Source organism: Cervus canadensis, chromosome 8 (assembly GCF_019320065.1).
Source record: "Cervus canadensis isolate Bull #8, Minnesota chromosome 8, ASM1932006v1, whole genome shotgun sequence".
Classification (NCBI taxonomy): domain Eukaryota; kingdom Metazoa; phylum Chordata; class Mammalia; order Artiodactyla; family Cervidae; genus Cervus; species Cervus canadensis.
In genome coordinates this window covers 90,272,239-90,290,146 of record NC_057393.1, presented here as the reverse complement: position 1 = coordinate 90,290,146, position 17,908 = coordinate 90,272,239, and the positions used below count along the sequence as shown (strand labels likewise).

Genomic DNA, 17,908 nt, shown 5'->3' with positions numbered 1-17,908 from the left:
AACTGTGCAGTGTCTCTAAAGGCACAGTGGGGAAATGTCATGAACCCCCTGCCCTGACACAAGCTCCCCAAAACTGAAGTCAAGTTTTAGGGTAGGAAGGGGGAATCCTCAAATTGAAAGAGACCATTTCTGAAACACAGCTGTATTTGTTTGCTCTGGCTCCCATAAGAAAGACCAGAGACTGGGTGACTTAGACATTTATTTTCTCATAGCTCTGGAGGTCAGAATTCTAAGATGAAGGTGTGAGTAGGATTGATTTCTTCTGAGGTTGCTCTCCATGGCTGTTCCATGGCCATCCTCTCGCTGTGCTATCAGATGACTGTCTTGTGGACTATATTATCTGTGTCCTAATATCTTCTTATCATATTGGATTAGGAACCACCCTAATGACTGCATTTTACATTAATCACCTCTTTAAAGGCCCTGTCTCCAAATGCAGTCACATTCTGAGCTCCTGGGGGTTAAGGCTTCAAACATATGAAAGCGGGGTGACACAGCTGAGCCCATCACAACTGGCAAAATTGGATTTAAAACAGAAATTTACACTTTTAAAAAGAAGCAAAATCATATTTTTTTGTGCCCCTCAATTGATGAACTGAGATGTATTTGCAGTCTTGCAGGGTTTATCCTTTGGATTGAACAATAGAGCTTTGATGTAATTCCACACATCTGCAGTCGAAAGAGACCCAGAGGCTTCCTAATTTGGGATTTGGCCTCTTTCTGTTCAGTGGCAACAGAGACCTGGGGCTTTTCTTTTGTTCTAGGAGAAAATCAACAGGAAGAGGAATCGAGCACTGGTGTTTGTTTTTAATCAAACTCTGTTCAGCCGTCCAAACCTAATTAAGCTCTTGGCTTCATAGAGGAGGGATGACATGTCATTGGTCACAATGTAGTTTTTTACTATTTGTGTTATTTTTAAACATAAGAGACAAGATTTATCTTAGCTCAGATTGGGTAGGTTAAACAACACATATCTATTGCTGATAGTTCTGGAGACTGGGAAGTCCAAGATCAAGCAGCAGATTCCATGTCTTTCTAAGGCTCACAGCTGGTTCATAGTAGCCATCTCCTCGCTGTAACCTCACCTGGTGGAAAAGGTGAGGGATATTTCTGGATTCTCTTTTATGAACACACTAATCCTTTGCAGGCAGGCTACACCCTCATGACACAAGCACCTCCCAAAAGTCCCCCCTCCTAACACCATCACCTTGGGTGTTAGGTTTCAACTTGGGAATTCTAGGGAGACACAAGCACTCAGTCTATAGAAGGATTCATGCTATCTCATACTCTTAAAGAGAGAGCGTTTCTCTACTTTGTCTTCCTTGAGAACATTTTTTTCTAGGGAAAATCCTGAAAAATTTAGAAAGGATTCAGAAGAAACCTACTGACAACTGGCTGAATTTATCCTAAAACAGATTCGTCTTGGATATCTTGGCAGTAAGACTTTGTTTTAAAGTCATCTCAAATTATATTTTGTTATCATGAGTAATAACTGTTGTTGTTTTTCTTTAGTTGCTCAGTCGTGTCCAACTCTTTTGCCACTCCATGGACTGTAGCCCTCCAGGCTCCTCTGTCCATGGAATTTTTCAGGCAGGAACACTGGAGTGGGTCGTCATTTCCTTCTCCAGTGGATCTTCCCCACCCAGGGAACCCGTGTCTTTTGCATTACAGGTGGATTCTTTACTGCTGAGCCAGCAGGGAAACCCATAATGACTATAGCAGCAATACGGTGCAGCGGAGCCGCAGTCTCAGCATCTTCATGGCAGCCCCGTGATGGCCTCAGTGTTCCCATCTCCAGGCTAAGGATGAACTCTAAGTCCTGGGAAAAGTCACATGACTCTCCCTAAACCACATCCCTACCAAGGGACCTGCACTCACTTTAATTCCAGAGCCTGTGTAAAGGGGACAGCAAACCAGCAGGGCCACCCTTTTCCCCACACCCTGGCCGTGAGGGCCTGAGTTAGGGATGAGGTCTGGATGTGGCATCAGGAGTGTTTCAGGAAACAAATGTGGTGGCAAAAAAAAAAGGGGCTCAAATGACTCCAGAATGAACATAGGGAGCCAGGACTTCTACTGCTGCACTAAATTACTATGTGCATTATAAATAATATATGAAAGATAAAACATTTAAAAGGATAACATGAAAATTAGGCACAAAATTTTAAAAATTTCTAATATTTTCTTCCTGCTCTGCATTAGGCTATCTTTCAGACCTCACTTTGGAGAACACTTTTTAAAAGAGAGATAGAGCACTTTCATTTTTACCATAAAATCCCAGGATTAATATTGAAAGTCTGAAAAGAGCTTGCTTTTTAAAGAAATACACTGGTTGAATGTAGAGGGAAGCCAGACAGTTCCTGGCCTGCCATCCGTGATGCAGCATCCGTCAGAGTCTCAAAGCTGCAGTTCTCTGACCAGACCTCTCCCGCCTGACTCGCCAACTCAAAGCTTTAAAAACTTATTTCACTTAAAATCAACATCATTACAAAATTCTTTTAGCCATAAGTGCTTCCAATATCAAAGTAAATGTTTTTGGGCTCCTTCCAACAAAACAGAACTGATAAACCAACCTTCAGTAATTTTACATTACTTTGTAAAATTAAAACACTCTTAATATTAGATACTAGCTAAATTTAATGTTTTGAAGTTGATTTGTTGTTCATAGCTTCCAGAACTGGTTTGCAAAAAACAGAATGGTATTTTGAGTTCCCAATTTAAATCTATAAGTATTTTTGTTGTAACACAAATAACTTTTAATAGCTAATATTCATCATAATTAATAAGCCCCAAAATATTGCTTACAAATAAGAAATTATTACCAAATGGTCCACTAATTGTATTATAGTAGTTACTTTCAATGGTATGGAAATTTTGTTGGTCTATAAATTGCCTATTTTTTACATATATTATTACTTCAAATTATATTTACTTATTGCTTTAAAGTTTTATGAACTCTAAGTTAACATACTACCAAACACTTACAAAAGCCAAATCTAGGAAAAAATAATTTGAGCCAGGAATGCAACTTTGTTGCAAATGTGCATGGAAAACACAATAATTTAAGGAAGCATACTTAAAGTGTATTCTGGGACATTGCATATCCCTTCTGTACCTTATTTTTATTTTGAAACAGTACAGAAACTCAGCTAATCCATTTTCCCTAAACCATTTAAGAACTCATTGATGCACCATCAGTCTTGATGTACCATCACTTCTGATTACTTTATTGTGTATTTCCTATAAATGAGAATATTGTCCCCCACAGCCACCACAAAAGCCTCAAATTCAGGAAATTTGTATGGATACAGGATTACCATTTCATCCACAGGCGCCATTCATGCATGTGTGCTCAGTCACTCAGTCGTGTTCAACTCTTTGCAACCCTGTGGACCGTAGCCCACCAGACTCCTCTGTCCATGGGATTCTCCAGGCAAGAAGACTGGAGTGGGCTGCCATGCCCTCCTCCAAGGATCTTCCTGACCTAGGGATCGAACCTTCATCTCCTGCGTCAATTGTCCTGATAACCCACAACAGGATGCAGGTAGATGTCAGTCTGTTTCCTTCAAGCTGAAACAGTCCTCCGTCTTTCCTTCACTTTCAGGACCTTGATACTTCTGAAGATTACAGGTCGGTTATGTCTTTGAACGTTCCTCAGTTTGGGTTTGTCTGATGCTTCCTCAAGATTGGATCCAGGTTATGTGTCTTTGGCAGGAATAACACAGAAGTGATGCTATGCTTTTCTCCCTGCATCCTAGGAGGTGGCATAGGATTTTGACTTGCCCCATTACAGGTAATATCATCTTTGATCACTTGATTAAAGTAGAGCATACATTTTCCCCCTGTGGAATTCAGAATTATTTTAATATGATGAAAATATCTCATTCCTCATCAAGCATTTAATTTATTGTTTATTTTTTGTATTTGTATGGATGCACATTTTCCTGTTTGTTTAATGGAATGCAATCTATTACTACCATTATTTATTTTGATGTTCATGTTGTCCCCAATCTGACCAGTGGGGGGACCCTGCAAGCTGACTTCGGTGTTCTTTTGACATGTCCCATGTTTCTACACAGCAACATGTCCCGGGTTTGTACTTTCCCTGCCCAGTCTTAGAATCAGTTAACTTCTCCTGGAACCTTGAAATGGAGAAAGCAATAGAATAGAAGGCAAGATCTGCACCTAACTGTGCTTGTTGATATTGAGACGCCATTGTTTCTGAGCGATTTAGTGAACAGTGTAAATGACAGTGTCAGTTGCTCTGCCATGTGTGACTCCTTGCAACCCCATGGACGACAGCCCTCCAGGCTCCTCTGTCCCTGGGATTCTCCAGGCAAGAATACTGGAGTGGGTTGCCATTTCCTTCTGCAGGGGATCTTCCCGACCTAGGGATCGAACTCAGGTCTCCTGCTTTGCAGGCAGACTCTGCCATCTGAGCCACAGGGGACTCTGCTATGTATATATACGCATGTAAGTATGTCAATGTACACATGTTTCTGAGCACACATAAACATTTCCATTTGTGTTTACTTCTATACAGCCATACATTTTGAACTTGAGTTCCTATAGTTCTTTCAATCCCGATTGAATACACAGGTCTTTTCCTTTTTCCGTATTTGTAACTACCTTCTCCAAATCTGAGAAATCTGAATTCCATTATTCTTAATATACTAACATGGTTTGATCAGTTACCCTGTTAAGAGCCAATATTGCATCTCCCCTGCCTGACATCCTCCTCACCTCACGGTGGCGCATGTTCTCTGGGCTGTGCCACCTCACTCACATGGACATCCTCTTTCGCCTGTTCAGACTCTGAGAGCAACCAGGCTTCCCTCCAAGGGGACTGTCTCTTTCGCTCATGCACTGGGCTGCTACCCTGACACACCCCATGTGGGTCAGAGGCCCCATGCCAGGCTGCCTCAACAGAGGGACACTGTCTTCACTCTGGGCTGCAATACCTCATGTCAGGCTCTCTACATTTTTCAAACTTGGTAGGAAATGCACATTTACCAAACATAAATTTGAAATATTGGATATGTTGTGGAAAAGTTGAGCTGATACCTTCATGCCATGAAAAGTCAATTAAAAACTGTACATAATTTTGTTTTAGAAATTCTCAATATCCAATAAAGACTTAAACTCTGGATTTTAGCCAAAGGTATACTTTTTCAAACTACTTTTAAAGGTATTTGTTTAGGACTAATTTGGTGTGGTGTCTGAAGAAAAATTAATGTAATTAGCATAAAGTTATAGGAACTAAAATTCCATGTACATTATGATCCTGAAAGCATTGCAGGAATTCAGAAATATTTTGAAGAAAAATGAAGAGGTGGCATTTATACATTTTTTTGAAGTATAGCTGATTTGTGATTTACAATTTAGCAAGTTTATTCATATTTATGTATGTATACACACACATAGATGCATATACTTTCCATTACATATACATGGGTATATATATATCATATATAAATCATTTCCATTCCATATTCTTTCCCATTATGCTTATTATAAGATATTGAATATAGTTCCCTGTGCTATGTGGTAAGACCTTATTGCTTATCTCTTTTATATATAGTGGAGTGTATCTGCTAATCCCAAACTCCTAATTTGTCTCTCCCCCACCCCCTTTCCCCTTTGGTAGTCATAAGTTTTTTTTATATCTGTGAGTCTGTTTCATAAATATCAATAACTTATCTGTTTATCTGTTTCATAAATATCAATAAATATCAATAACTTCATCTGTGTTATAGGTTATATTCTACATATAAATAATATCATTTTTTACTTAATAAAATGATATTATTATTTATTTAATATCAGTGTTCATTTTTCTCTTAGTACAATAATCTCTTGGTCCATCAATGTTGTTATAAATGGCTTTTTGATGGCTGAGTAGTATTCCATGGTATATATGTATACACATCTTTTTTATTCATTCATCTGTCAATGGGCATTAGGATCGCCTCCATGTTTGGCTATTGTAAAGAGTGCTGCTATGAACATATATCTTTTTGAAGTGTAGTTTTGTAGTTTTGTTTGGATATATGCCCAGGAGCAGAATTGCTGAATCACATGCAGCTCTATTTTTAGCTTTTTTGGGAACCTCCATGCTGCTTTCCAAAGTGATTGCACCAATTTAAATTCCCACCAACAGTGTAGGAGAGTTCCTTTCTCTCCACACCCTCCCCAACATTTATTATTTGTAGACTTTGTGATGATGGCCATTCTGACTGATGTGAGGTGGTACCTCATTGTAGTTTTGATTTGCATTTCTCTAATAATGAGTAATGTTGAACATCTTTTCATGTACCTATTGGCCACCTGTATATCTTCTTTGGAGAAATGTCTACATAGGTTTTCTGCCAATTTTTTTTATTTGGTTGTTTGGTTTTTCTCTGTTGTTGTTATTGAATCATATGAGATGTTTGTATATTTTGGAGATTAAGCCCTTGTCAGTCACATCATTTGGAAATATTTTCTCCCAGTCTGTAGGTTGTTTTTTCATTTTGTTTATGGTTCCCTTTGCTGTGCCAAAGTTTATAAGTTTGATTAGGTCCCACTTGTTTATTTTTTTGCTCCTATTTCTGTTGCCTTGGGGGACTGACCTAAGAAAACTCTGGTATGATTTCTGTTGGAGAATGTTTAGCCTGTGCTTTCCTTTAAGAGCTTTATGGTGTAATGTTTTTAAGCCATTTTTAGTTTGTTTTTGTGCATGGTGTGAGGTCTGTTCTCACTTCTTTGACTTACATGCAGCTGTCCAGCTTTTCCAGCGCCACGTGCTGAAGACACTGTGTTATCTGCATTGTATATTCTTGCCTCCTTTGTCAAGATTAATTGTCCATAGGTGTGTAGGTGTATTTCTGAACTTTCTCTTCTGATCCATTGATCCATGTGTGTGTTTTTGGGTCAGTACCACAGTGTTTTGATTACTGTAGCTTTGTAGCATTGTCTGAAGTCTGGAAGGGTAATGCCTCCAATTTTGTTCACTTCCCTCAGGACTGCTTTGGCAGTTTTGGGTCTTTCATAGCTCCTTATAAAGTTTAGGATTATTTGTTCTTATTCTGTGAAAGATGTCCTGGGTCATTTGGAACAGATAGTATTATATCCATAGGTTGCTTTGAATAGTGTTGTCATTTTAACAATATGAATTCTTCCAATCCAATAGCATGGGATACCTTTTCATTTCTTTGAATCATTTCCAATTTCTTTTATCAATGTTTTATGGTTCTCAGCATAAGGAGGTTTTCACCTCCTTGATAAGGTTCATTCCTCAGTATTTTTTAATGTGATTTTAAGAGAAATTGTTTTTTCACTGTCTCTTTCTGATATTTCATTGTTAAGTGTAAAGAAATGCAACTGATTTCTGAATGTTAATCTTATATATTGTTACCTTGCTGAATTCATTTATCAGTTCTAGTAATTTTCGTATGGAGTCTTTAGGGTTTTCTATATATAATATGATATCATCTGCATATAATACAATTTTACCTCAAAGAGATAGTATTTATAAAATACATATTATTGATGCTAAACAACTTACAGATTCCCCTACACTGATGAAAGAAACATTAGAAAGGGTATAGTGAAAACTCATTTAATCACCAACTCCTGTGATCATCCCAACTATCAGTTCAGTTCAGTTCAGTCGCTCAGTCGTGTCCCATTCTTTGTGACCCCATGGACTGCAGCATGCCAGGCCTCCCTGTCCATCACCAGCTCCCTGAGTTTACTCAAACTCATGTCTATTGAGTCGGTGATGCCATCCAGCCATCTCATCCTCTGTTGTCCCCTTCTCCTCCTGCTCCCAGCATCAGGGTCTTTTCCAATGAGTCAGTTCTTCCCATCAGGTGGCCAAAGTATTGGAGTTTCAGCTTTAGCATCAGTCCTTCCAATGAACACCCAGGACTGATCTCCTTTAGGATGGACTGGTTGGATCTCCGTGCAGTCCAAGGGACTCTCTGGAATCCCAACTATATTATTCCCAACTATAATCCAAAATTAATTTGAAAGTGAAATTCTTTTTTCCTGTATTTACTACAACAGTGCTATCTTTCAAAGACAGGTTTATGACACTTAGTATTATGACCTTCTCAGTGATTCAGTTGCCATGTATTTGAGAATGATAGTGACCGTATAGTACTGTACTATGTAATTTATGAAAAAATATGTTCAACATATATAAGCAATATGATATTGATGAATATCAACAAAAGAGCAGCTAAAAGCCTCAGGTTCCTTTCTAAAATCTATATGGCATCTGTTAGTATATTTTAATATATTTGCAGCAATAGCTTATCAGATGCCTTTCTGCATGCTTCTGTAGCTTTCAGGATATATTTAACTCTGCCAATACAGTTTCTCAGAATAAAAGCTTATTTTAAAAGACTCAAAGCCTGAAATGTCACAAGACAGGCAGGCAAATGTAGCAACAATTTCCCCAGGTAACAAGGTGTTGGGACAAGTAAGCATTACCATGAAAGCAAGATATTGAGTGTAATCATTTTATGGTCTGGTGACCTTGAGTTTCTAATCAACTATGATTACATTTTCCATAATTTTATATTCAATAAGTGAATTTATAAAAACCATATAGGTTGACATTATTTCAATAATTATTAATACTGAGAAACTAATTTAGGAATTAGAAGTTTCCACCTGTGAAAGAAGCTCTTTTCTGATTTACCGAGAGGTGTCATGAGAGCCCACATCAGCCTGGTGGCCCCCAGCTCTGGATATTGTGAACTCCGCATGAGAGAGAGAACCTCCACTTCACCTCTTGCTATCTTTAGGTCAGAGGGAGCTATATTTTGACCCCTGGGTTTCAGTTTTCCCTCAGTTTATAGAAATTTCCCTCACCCACCTTAGCTTAGAAAATTACTGCTTAACCTGTGGGTCTTGGGTTCATGTGCTTCCCTTAGGGTCCTCCAAGACTTGGAGGCCAGTCTGCACGTCTTGGTCTCTGCTCCCAGACCACCCAGTGCTTAGTTAGCAACTGTAGAACAGTCCCTAAATGTGCTCCAGGTCAGGGCTGTGGCCCCATACTTCTGAGGGCTGCTCAGTTATATCTGAATTTCAGAAACAGAATGTATTATACTAACACACTCTTAATTGTGTATGTGAAGTTCCAATTTAACTAGGCTTCCTCTTGTTTTGTTGCTGGTGTTTTTATTGTTGCTGTTTGCTAAATCTGGTGACTGGATTCTCCATGGCAGAGAGTAGTGTATGAGTGGCAGGGAGGCTTTGGAGATTCTTGGTAAACTTGCTAGATTCTGAGAGAACCTGCCTGAAAGATGGAAAAAAAGATACGGAAATAATAAGGTGGTTCCCCCCAACTCCTTGTAACAGGAAGCCTACTGTAATTTGGATGAAACCACTTTTAAATTAGTTTGGAGAGACCCCACCTGTTTTCTTCAGCCCCTAGTTTCTTCATGTTTAAAATCAGGGAATTTGGGCACTGTGGACCTCTCTCCACACACATGCATGTAACAAAAACTAGGTACATTTTCAGTGGGTCACACTCCCTGCTTGAAGGCCTTCCTTGGCCCCTGGTCAGGGCTCCCCAGACCATCTGGACTAAACTCCATGAGCCTTCCAGCCATGAGATCATCATTCTGTGGCTCTCATCCTGCTTAAGGAATGAGAAACCAATGTGCAAAAACAGAAACCCATGAAGCTCTTTGCAGATGTCTTCCTGGAATACTTTTGTCAGATGATGTCAAAGGTCTCACTAATGTTGACCTATTAGTTCCTGCACCTCTCCCCCTCTGATAGGTCAAAAGTAGGTCTGTGTATGCTGCTTACAGATGAAACAGAATCATCAGAGGAAAGGAGGACCTGTCGGGACTTCAGAATTCTCTAAGCATCATATCCTACTGGACCCCTGTTTCCATCTCTTTTGAAGGGGTTTGAGGCCTAAGATAAGGCAAGATTCCCTGATACAGTGGGCTCAGAAGCGTCTGGGCAAAACTCCCTGGGAGACAACTTGGCTGAGCCATCCATCAAGATATTGACACTGGGAGAAAACACTGCCTGGGGACTCTCAGTAGGAGAGAGCAAGGTTCTGTGAAGTTGTTATGAGAGTAATGACACAGAGCAATAGTTGCAGCTCATTGAGCACTTGCTCTGAAGGCAATGTGCCAAGCGGTAGCTTCATTTTTTCATTCAGTGAAGAAGTCAACCTATCCTTACCCCCATTTGATGGAAGAGGAAGCTAAGGCTTAGAAAGAAAAACCTTTTTCAAGGCCACAGAGGCTTCATAATATTCACTTAAATCCATAAAATACTATATGTGGCACTGATGGGATGGAGAGAAATTAGGGTCCTATATCTCTATTCTTTAATTCCAATAAGATTCTGTGATACCAAACCTCCAGGAAAACTTGAAGGCAGAAGGCAGATCTGGGGACCTGTCAGTTTCTGCAGGAGAGGGGACTCATCTCACAGCTTGAGGCAGAGCTGCCATCCCACTAACGCCTCTCAGGGAAGTGAGTTAAGGGAGCCACATCAAAGATGTCTCAGCTACACAGGATCCCTGGAGCAGGTCCCACTTCAGAGTGACAGAAATCATTACACAGGTCAATAATGCAGAATGAGCCAAAAATTCCTTTCATTTCTGACAATAGTAAAATGACAGCATCAACAAATTTCAATAGACATTTACTTTGAAAATCAAAATGACAGTTTTTAAAGGCTTTTGTCAATGAGCAACTTCTATCATTCACTGCTTTTAAAAAAATCTGAAGTTTAGGGAGCAGTTTTCAGAAATTACTTTTAACCTTGCCATTATCTAAATCGATTTAATTTGACCCAGTTTTCTTCTGTGTCAATGTCAAAAGCACTTGTGGTCTTATAGACTGAATTTTTCCATCTCTGTTTTTCCTTCTGAACAGAGGTATGTTCAGAAAATAGCCAACAGACATAAAAGATGGCCAAAACCTTGCATGAGTTGGACCAAAGCAATTGGAATGAAGAATTGTCTTATTTTTCATAGCAAGACAGAGAACTAAGATGCTGAGCATATTATATACTCTATCATACTTAATCTTGACAGAAATTTTGTCAGACAACCACTATGTTCTTTATATTGTGTATGTTTAAAAAAAATTTTTTTTTTTAAAAACAAACATCTCCAAATTGTTATACCATTGGATAAATATTAAGGCTCAATCAACAAATATTTATCAAGGACTACTAAATAGAAGAAAAATCTCTGCTGTTAGGGACAACTAGTTGGGGAAGACATAATAAGCCAGTCAATAAGTTAAATGCAAGACGTCAAATGGTGATAAGAGCTGTAGAGAAAAATTAAGTTCCAAGGAGGGTTAAGAGCATCTGGCTTGTGCACAATTAATATTAACTATTCTCATTAAAAAAAAAAAAAAAGCAACTGAGTTCTACTTCTTTTGCGACTCAGAAGGCAGCTTTAGGGATTTTGCAACAGGGAGATGGTTTAGTGACCTCAACAATAAGTCGAGTTTCAATATCAGTGAATCATAAGACCTCTTAGTTGTGAGTCATTCTGGCCAGTGGACATAGAAAAAGTGTTATCAACCATCTCAGATGACCTTTGGATTCTGGAGTCAGACAGTCTGGGCTCATATTCTGGCTTGTCCCTTACTGGGTGCCCTTGGATAAGTTATTACTTTCCAGTATCAGTTTTCATATTTGCAAGTAAAGATGAGTGCTATCTTTGTAGAATTATAAGGACAAAGGAGACAATTCTTGTCAATTGCTTAATACAAGACAGAGACATGGTAAACATTCAATTAACATTGGTTGCCATTCATTTTAAAAAAGGAGCATTTTTGTTTCTTATGTACCTACTTGAGAATTTGATCATCATATCCTATATTTCTCCAAAATGTCCAGATGTTCCCTGAAATTTGTATTTCTGTGTTCATGACTGGCTTTGAATCACTGCCTCTGTTGTGATTTGAGATCACCTCTGTTTTACCTCTTATGGTGTGTTTCTCTTCTCTGTGCTGATTCAGATGTGGAATGCAGCCCCCATTTCTGGATTTCCCTCCCAAATCTTGATTTCACACAAAGCAATTAGGAATAGCAGATATAACTCTTGGGATAGAAAAAATGAAAGGAGTCAATTTATTTGCTAGCACCCAAAAGCCTTGAAATGGCCCAGACCCCGTGGAATTAGATATTTGGCTCTAGAGCATAGTCCCTCTGATGCATGCCATCTGCTTTTCTTCTGTTTTGTTTTCCTTTCATTACTCTCCTCCCCTTTGCTCTTAGCATCCCTCCACCCCAAATCTCTGTTCATCTCTCCGCGGAGAAGTTTGATTGTCTCATTCGTTTTCTGTTCTCTGAAACCCAGTCTCTGCCACCAAGCAGCTTTTCAACACAGACTTTTCCTCCAAGAGAAAGTTTTATGGCAGTTGCACTTGGTAAGCAACATTTGGCTAAAGGTATTTCATTCATCCTAGTTATCCTCAAGTGTGAGATGAGGTGTCTAATTTTTGACAGGGATTGGCATTTCCCCAGTCTGTTTGAGAGCCCGTGCTTTCTCAGAAGAGGTGACACCTCAGACCCTTGACTTGGCCTTCTGACCAGTGGAAGAGATTTAGGGTCTGCAGGGCCGCACATGTGCCTTTTCTTCCCTCCCTCTCTTGCCTGGCCGGGGGCCATTCTCAGGGCATGGTGCAGGGCAGATGGTAAGGGCCCTGCTGGCTGTGCAGTCTGTTCTGCGGAAAGCTGCTCCAGCCCTGAACTGTGTTCTTGGGCTCTCCTTGTAAATCTCAGCTTCTTTCCTGCATGTTCCTTTCAAAGGAAGACTTTGGGATTTTTTCATGCCTTTTAGAAAATTGTATTCTGTTCTTTTGGTATTTTATAATTGGAATTATGCCTTGCAGCTTAATTGTTCTTCTCTTACTTTACTTCTCTGTAATTGCCATACTTCCTAATTTTATTTTCTTTTAAAAATACTTTTAAAAATTCTCCTTCCTTAGCACCCCCCCCAAAAAAAACCTTAGCCACAAATCTAACAAAATATGTACAAGATCTATATGAGGGAAGCTACAAAGCTCTGATAAAAGAAATCAAAGAATAACTAAATAAATGGAGAGACTCCATGTAAGGTAACACGGTGTCAGTTCTTCCCAAGTTGATCTATAGGCTCAATGCAATTCCAGTAAAAATCCCAGCAGGTTACTTTGTGGAAATCAACAAACTGATACTAAAGTTTAAAATTTACATGGAAAGGCAAACTCCCAAAACAGCCGACACAGTAATAAAGGGGAGGAACAAAGTTGGAGGATTGACATTATTTGACTTCAAAACTCACTGTAAGCTACAGTAGTCAAGACAGTATAGTACTGGCAGAAGAATAGACAAATGGATCAATGGAACAGAAAAAATAGCACAGAAATAGATCCACACAGGGATAGTCATTGATCTTTGACAAAAGAACAAAGACAATTCAACCGATAAAGGATCACCTTTTCAACTAACGGTGCTGGAATAACAGGATATATACATGGAAATAAATGAATTTAAACACAGATCTTGCACCTTTCACAAAAATTAACTCAAAATGGATCACAGATTTAAATATAAAATGAAAAACTATGAAAGTCACAGAAGATAACACAGGAAAAATTGCAGTTGACTTTGGGCTTGGCAATGTTTTTAATGTAAAAAAGCCCTGTTATGAATCAGTGAACTAAAATGTACTGGAATGGGCAAATTTAATTCAGATGACAATTGTGTCTACTACTGTAGGCAAGAATCCCTTAGAAGAAATGGAATAGCCCTCATAGTCAACAAGAGTCTGAAATTAAGTACTTGAGTGCAGCCTCAAAAATGACAGAATGATCTCTATTCATTTCCAAGGCAAACCTTTCAATATCACAATAATCCAAGTGTATGCCCAACCACTAATGCTGAAGAAGCTGAAGTTGAATGGTTCTATGATGATGTACAAGACCTTCCAGAACTAACACCCAAAAAAGATCTCCTTTTCATCATAGGAATGCAAAGTATGAAGTACATAGGAAGTACAAAGTCAAGAGATATCTGGAGTAACAGGGAAGTTTGGGCTTGGAGTACCGAATGAAGCAGGGCAAAGGCTAACAGACTGTTGCCAAGAGAATGCACTGATCATAGCAAACACCCTCTTCCAACAACACAAGAGAAGACTCTACACATGGACATCATCTGGTGCTTGACACCGAAATCAGATTGATTATACTCTTTGCAGCCAAAGATGGAGAAGCTCTATACAGTCAGCAAAAAAAAAAAAAAAAAAAAAAAGACCAGGAGCTGACTGTGGCTCAGGTCATGAACTTCTTATTGCCAAATACAGACTAAAATTAAAGAAAGTAGGGAAAACCACTAGACCATTCAGGTATGACCTAAATCGAATTCCTTATGATTATACAGTGGAAGTGACAAATAGATTCAAGGGACTCTATCTGATAGGGTGCCTGAAGAACTATGGATGGAGGTTTGAGACATTGTAAAGGAGACAGTGATCAAGACCATCCTCAAGAGAAAGAAATGCAAAAGGGCAAAATGGTTGTCTGACGAGACCTTACAAATAGCTGAGAAAAGAAGAGAAGCTAAAGGCAAAGGAGAAAAGGAAAGATATACCCATTGAATGACAAGTTCCAAAGAATAGCAAGGAGAGAGAAGAAAGCCTTCCTACATGATCATTACAAAGAAATAGAGGAAAACAATAGAAAGGGAAAGACCAGAATTCTCTTCAAGAAAATTAGAGATACCAAGGGAAGATTTCATGTAAAGCTGGTCACAATAAAGGACAGAAACAGTATGACCTAACAGAAGCAGACAATATTAAGAAAAGATAGCAAGATTACACAGAAGAACTATACAAAAAAGATCATAATGACCCAGATAAACATGATGGTGTCATCATTAACCTAGAGACAGACATCTTGGGGTGCAAAGTCAAGTGGGCCTTAGGAAGCATCACTACAAACAAAGCTAGCGGAGATGATGGAATTTCCGCTGAGCTATTTCAAATCATAACAGATGATGCTGTAAAAGTGCTGCACTCAGTATGCCAGCAAATTTGGAAAACTCTGCAGTGACCACGGGACTGGAAAATGTCAGTTTTCATTCCAATCCCAAAGAAAGGCAGTGCCAAAGAATGCTCAAACTATCGCACAGTTGCACTCATCTCACACACTAGCAAAGTATTGCTCAAAATTCTCCAAGCAAGGCTTCAACAGCACATGAACTGAGAACTTCCTGATGTTCAAGCTGGTTTTAAAAAAGGCAGAGATACCAGAGATCAAATTTCTAGCATCCGTTGGATCATAGAAAAAGAAAGAGTTACAGAAAAACATCTACTTCTGCTTAATTGAATACACCTAAACCTTTGATTGTGTGGATCACAACAAACTGTGGAAAATTCTTTTTTTTTTTTTAATTTTAAAATTTTAAGTGGAGGCCAATTACTTTACAATTTTGTGGTGGTTTTTGCCATACATTCATATGAATCAGCCATGGGTGTACATGTGTTCCCCATCCTGAACCCCCCTTCCACCTCCCTCCCCATCCCATCCCTCTGGGTCATCCCAGTGCAACAGCCCTGAGCACCCTGTCTCATGCATCAAACCTGGACTGGCAATCTACTTCACATATGATAATATACATGTTTCAATGCTATTCTCTCAAGTCATTCCACCCTCACCTTCTCCCACAGAGTCCAAAAGTAAGTTCTTTACATCTGTGTCTCTGTTGCTGTCTCCCATATAGGGTCATTGTTACTATCTTTCTAAATTCCATATATATGTGTTAATATACTGTCTTGGTGTTTTTCTTTCTGGATTACTTCACTCTGAATAATAGGCACCAGTTTCATCCACCTCATTAGAATGGATTCAAATGCATTCTTTTTAATAGCTGAGTAATATTCCATTGTGTATATGTACCAAGGCTTTCTTATCCATTCATCTGCTGATGGACATCTAGGTTGCTTCCATGTCCTGGCTATTTTAAACAGTGCTGTGATGAACATTGGGGTACATGTGTCTCTTTCAATTCTGGTTTCCTTGGTGTGAATGCCCAGCAGTGGGATTGCTGGGTCATATGGCAGTTCTATTTCCAGTGTTTTAAGGAATCTCCACACTGTTCTCCATAGTGGCTGTACTAGTTTGCATTCCCACCAACAGTGTAAGAGGGTTCCCTTTTCTCCACACCCTCTCCAGCATTTATTGTTTGTAGATTTTTGAATAGCAGCCATTCTGACTGGTGTGAGATGGTACCTCTTTGTGGTTTTGATTTGCATTTCTCTGATAATGAGTGATGTTGAGCATCTTTTCATGTGTTTGTTAGCCATCTGTGTGTCTTCCTTGGAGAAATGTCTGTTTAGTTCTTTAGCTCATATTTTTATTGGGTCGCTTATATTTTTCTGGAATTGAGTTGCAGGAGCTGCTTGTATATTTTTGAGATTAATTCTTTGTCAGTTTCTTCATTTGCTATTATTTTCTCCCATTCTGAAGGCTGTCTTTTCACCTTGCTTATAGTTTCCTTCATTGTGTGAAAAGCTTTTAAGTTTAATTAGGTCCCATTTGTTTATTTTTGCTTTTATTTCCATTACTCTGGGAGGTGGGTCATAGAGGATCCTGCTGTGATTTATGTCAGAGAGTGTTTTGCCTATGTTTTCCTCTAGGAGTTTTATAGTTTCTGGTCTTACATTGAGATCTTTAATCCATTTTGAGTTTGTTTTTGTGTATGGTGTTAGAAAGTGTTCTAGTTTCATTCTTTTACAAGCGGTTGACCAGTTTTCCCAGTACCACTTGTTAAAGACATTGTCTTTTCTCCATTGTATATTCTTGCTTCCTTTGTTAAAGATAAGGTGTCCGTAGGTGCGTGGATTTATCTCGGATTTATCTCTGGGCTTTCTATTTTGTTCCATTGATCTATATTTCTGTCTTTGTGCCAGTACCATACTGTCTTGATGACTGTAGCTTTGTAGTATAGCCTGAAGTCAGGCAACTTGATTCCTCCAATTCCATTCTTTCTCAAGATTGCTTTGGCTATTCAAGGTTTTTTGTATTTCCATACAAACTGTGAAATTATTTGTTCTAGTTCTCTGAAAAATACCATTGGTAGCTTGATAGGGATTGCATTGAACCTATAGATTGCTTTGGGTAGTATATTCATTTTCACTATAGTGATTCTTCCAACCCATGAATATGGTATATTTCTCCATCTATTTGTGTCATCTTTGATTTCTTTCATCAGTGTTTATAATTTTCTATATATAGGTCTTTTGTTTCTTTAGGTAGATATATTCCTAAGTATTTTATTCTTTTCGTTGCAATGGTGAATGGAATTGTTTCCTTAATTTCTCTTTCTGTTTTCTCATTGTTAGCATATAGGATTGCAAGGGATTTCAGTGTGTTCATTTTATATCCTGCAACTTTACTATATTCACTGATTAGCTCTAGTAGTTTTCTGGTGGAGTCTTTAGGGTTTTCTATGTAGAGGATCATGTCATCTGCAAACAGTGTGAGTTTTACTTCTTTTCCAACCTGGATTCCCTTTATTTCTTTTTCTGCTCTGATTGCTGTGGCAAAAACTTCCAAAACTATGTTGAATAGTAGTGGTTAGAATGGGCATGCTTGTCTTGTTCCTGACTTTAAGGAAAATGCTTTCAATTTTTCACCATTGAGGATAATGTTTGCTGTGGGTTTGTTATATATAGCTTTTAGTATGTTGAGGCATGTTCCTTCTATGCCTGCCTTCTGGAGGGTTTTTTTTATCATAAATGGATGTTGAATTTTTTCAAAGGCTTTTTCTGCATCTATTGAGATAATCCTCTGGTTTTTATCTTTCAATTTGTTAGTGTGGTGTATCACATTGACTGATTTGTGAATATTGAGAAATCCTTGCATCCCTGGGATAAAGCCTACTTGGTCAT

At 38.7% G+C, this 17,908-nt stretch overlaps 1 long non-coding RNA gene across 1 annotated transcript in view; it reads left to right on the top strand.

Moving 5' to 3' along the window:
* Positions 1-3,385: 3,385 nt before the first annotated feature.
* Positions 3,386-17,908, top strand: part of LOC122446692 — a 28,964-nt gene continuing 14,441 nt past the window's right edge. Inside the window, exon 1 of the long non-coding RNA XR_006270977.1 lies at positions 3,386-3,541. This is a non-coding gene — a long non-coding RNA (uncharacterized LOC122446692). The remainder of the gene's footprint in view (positions 3,542-17,908) is intronic.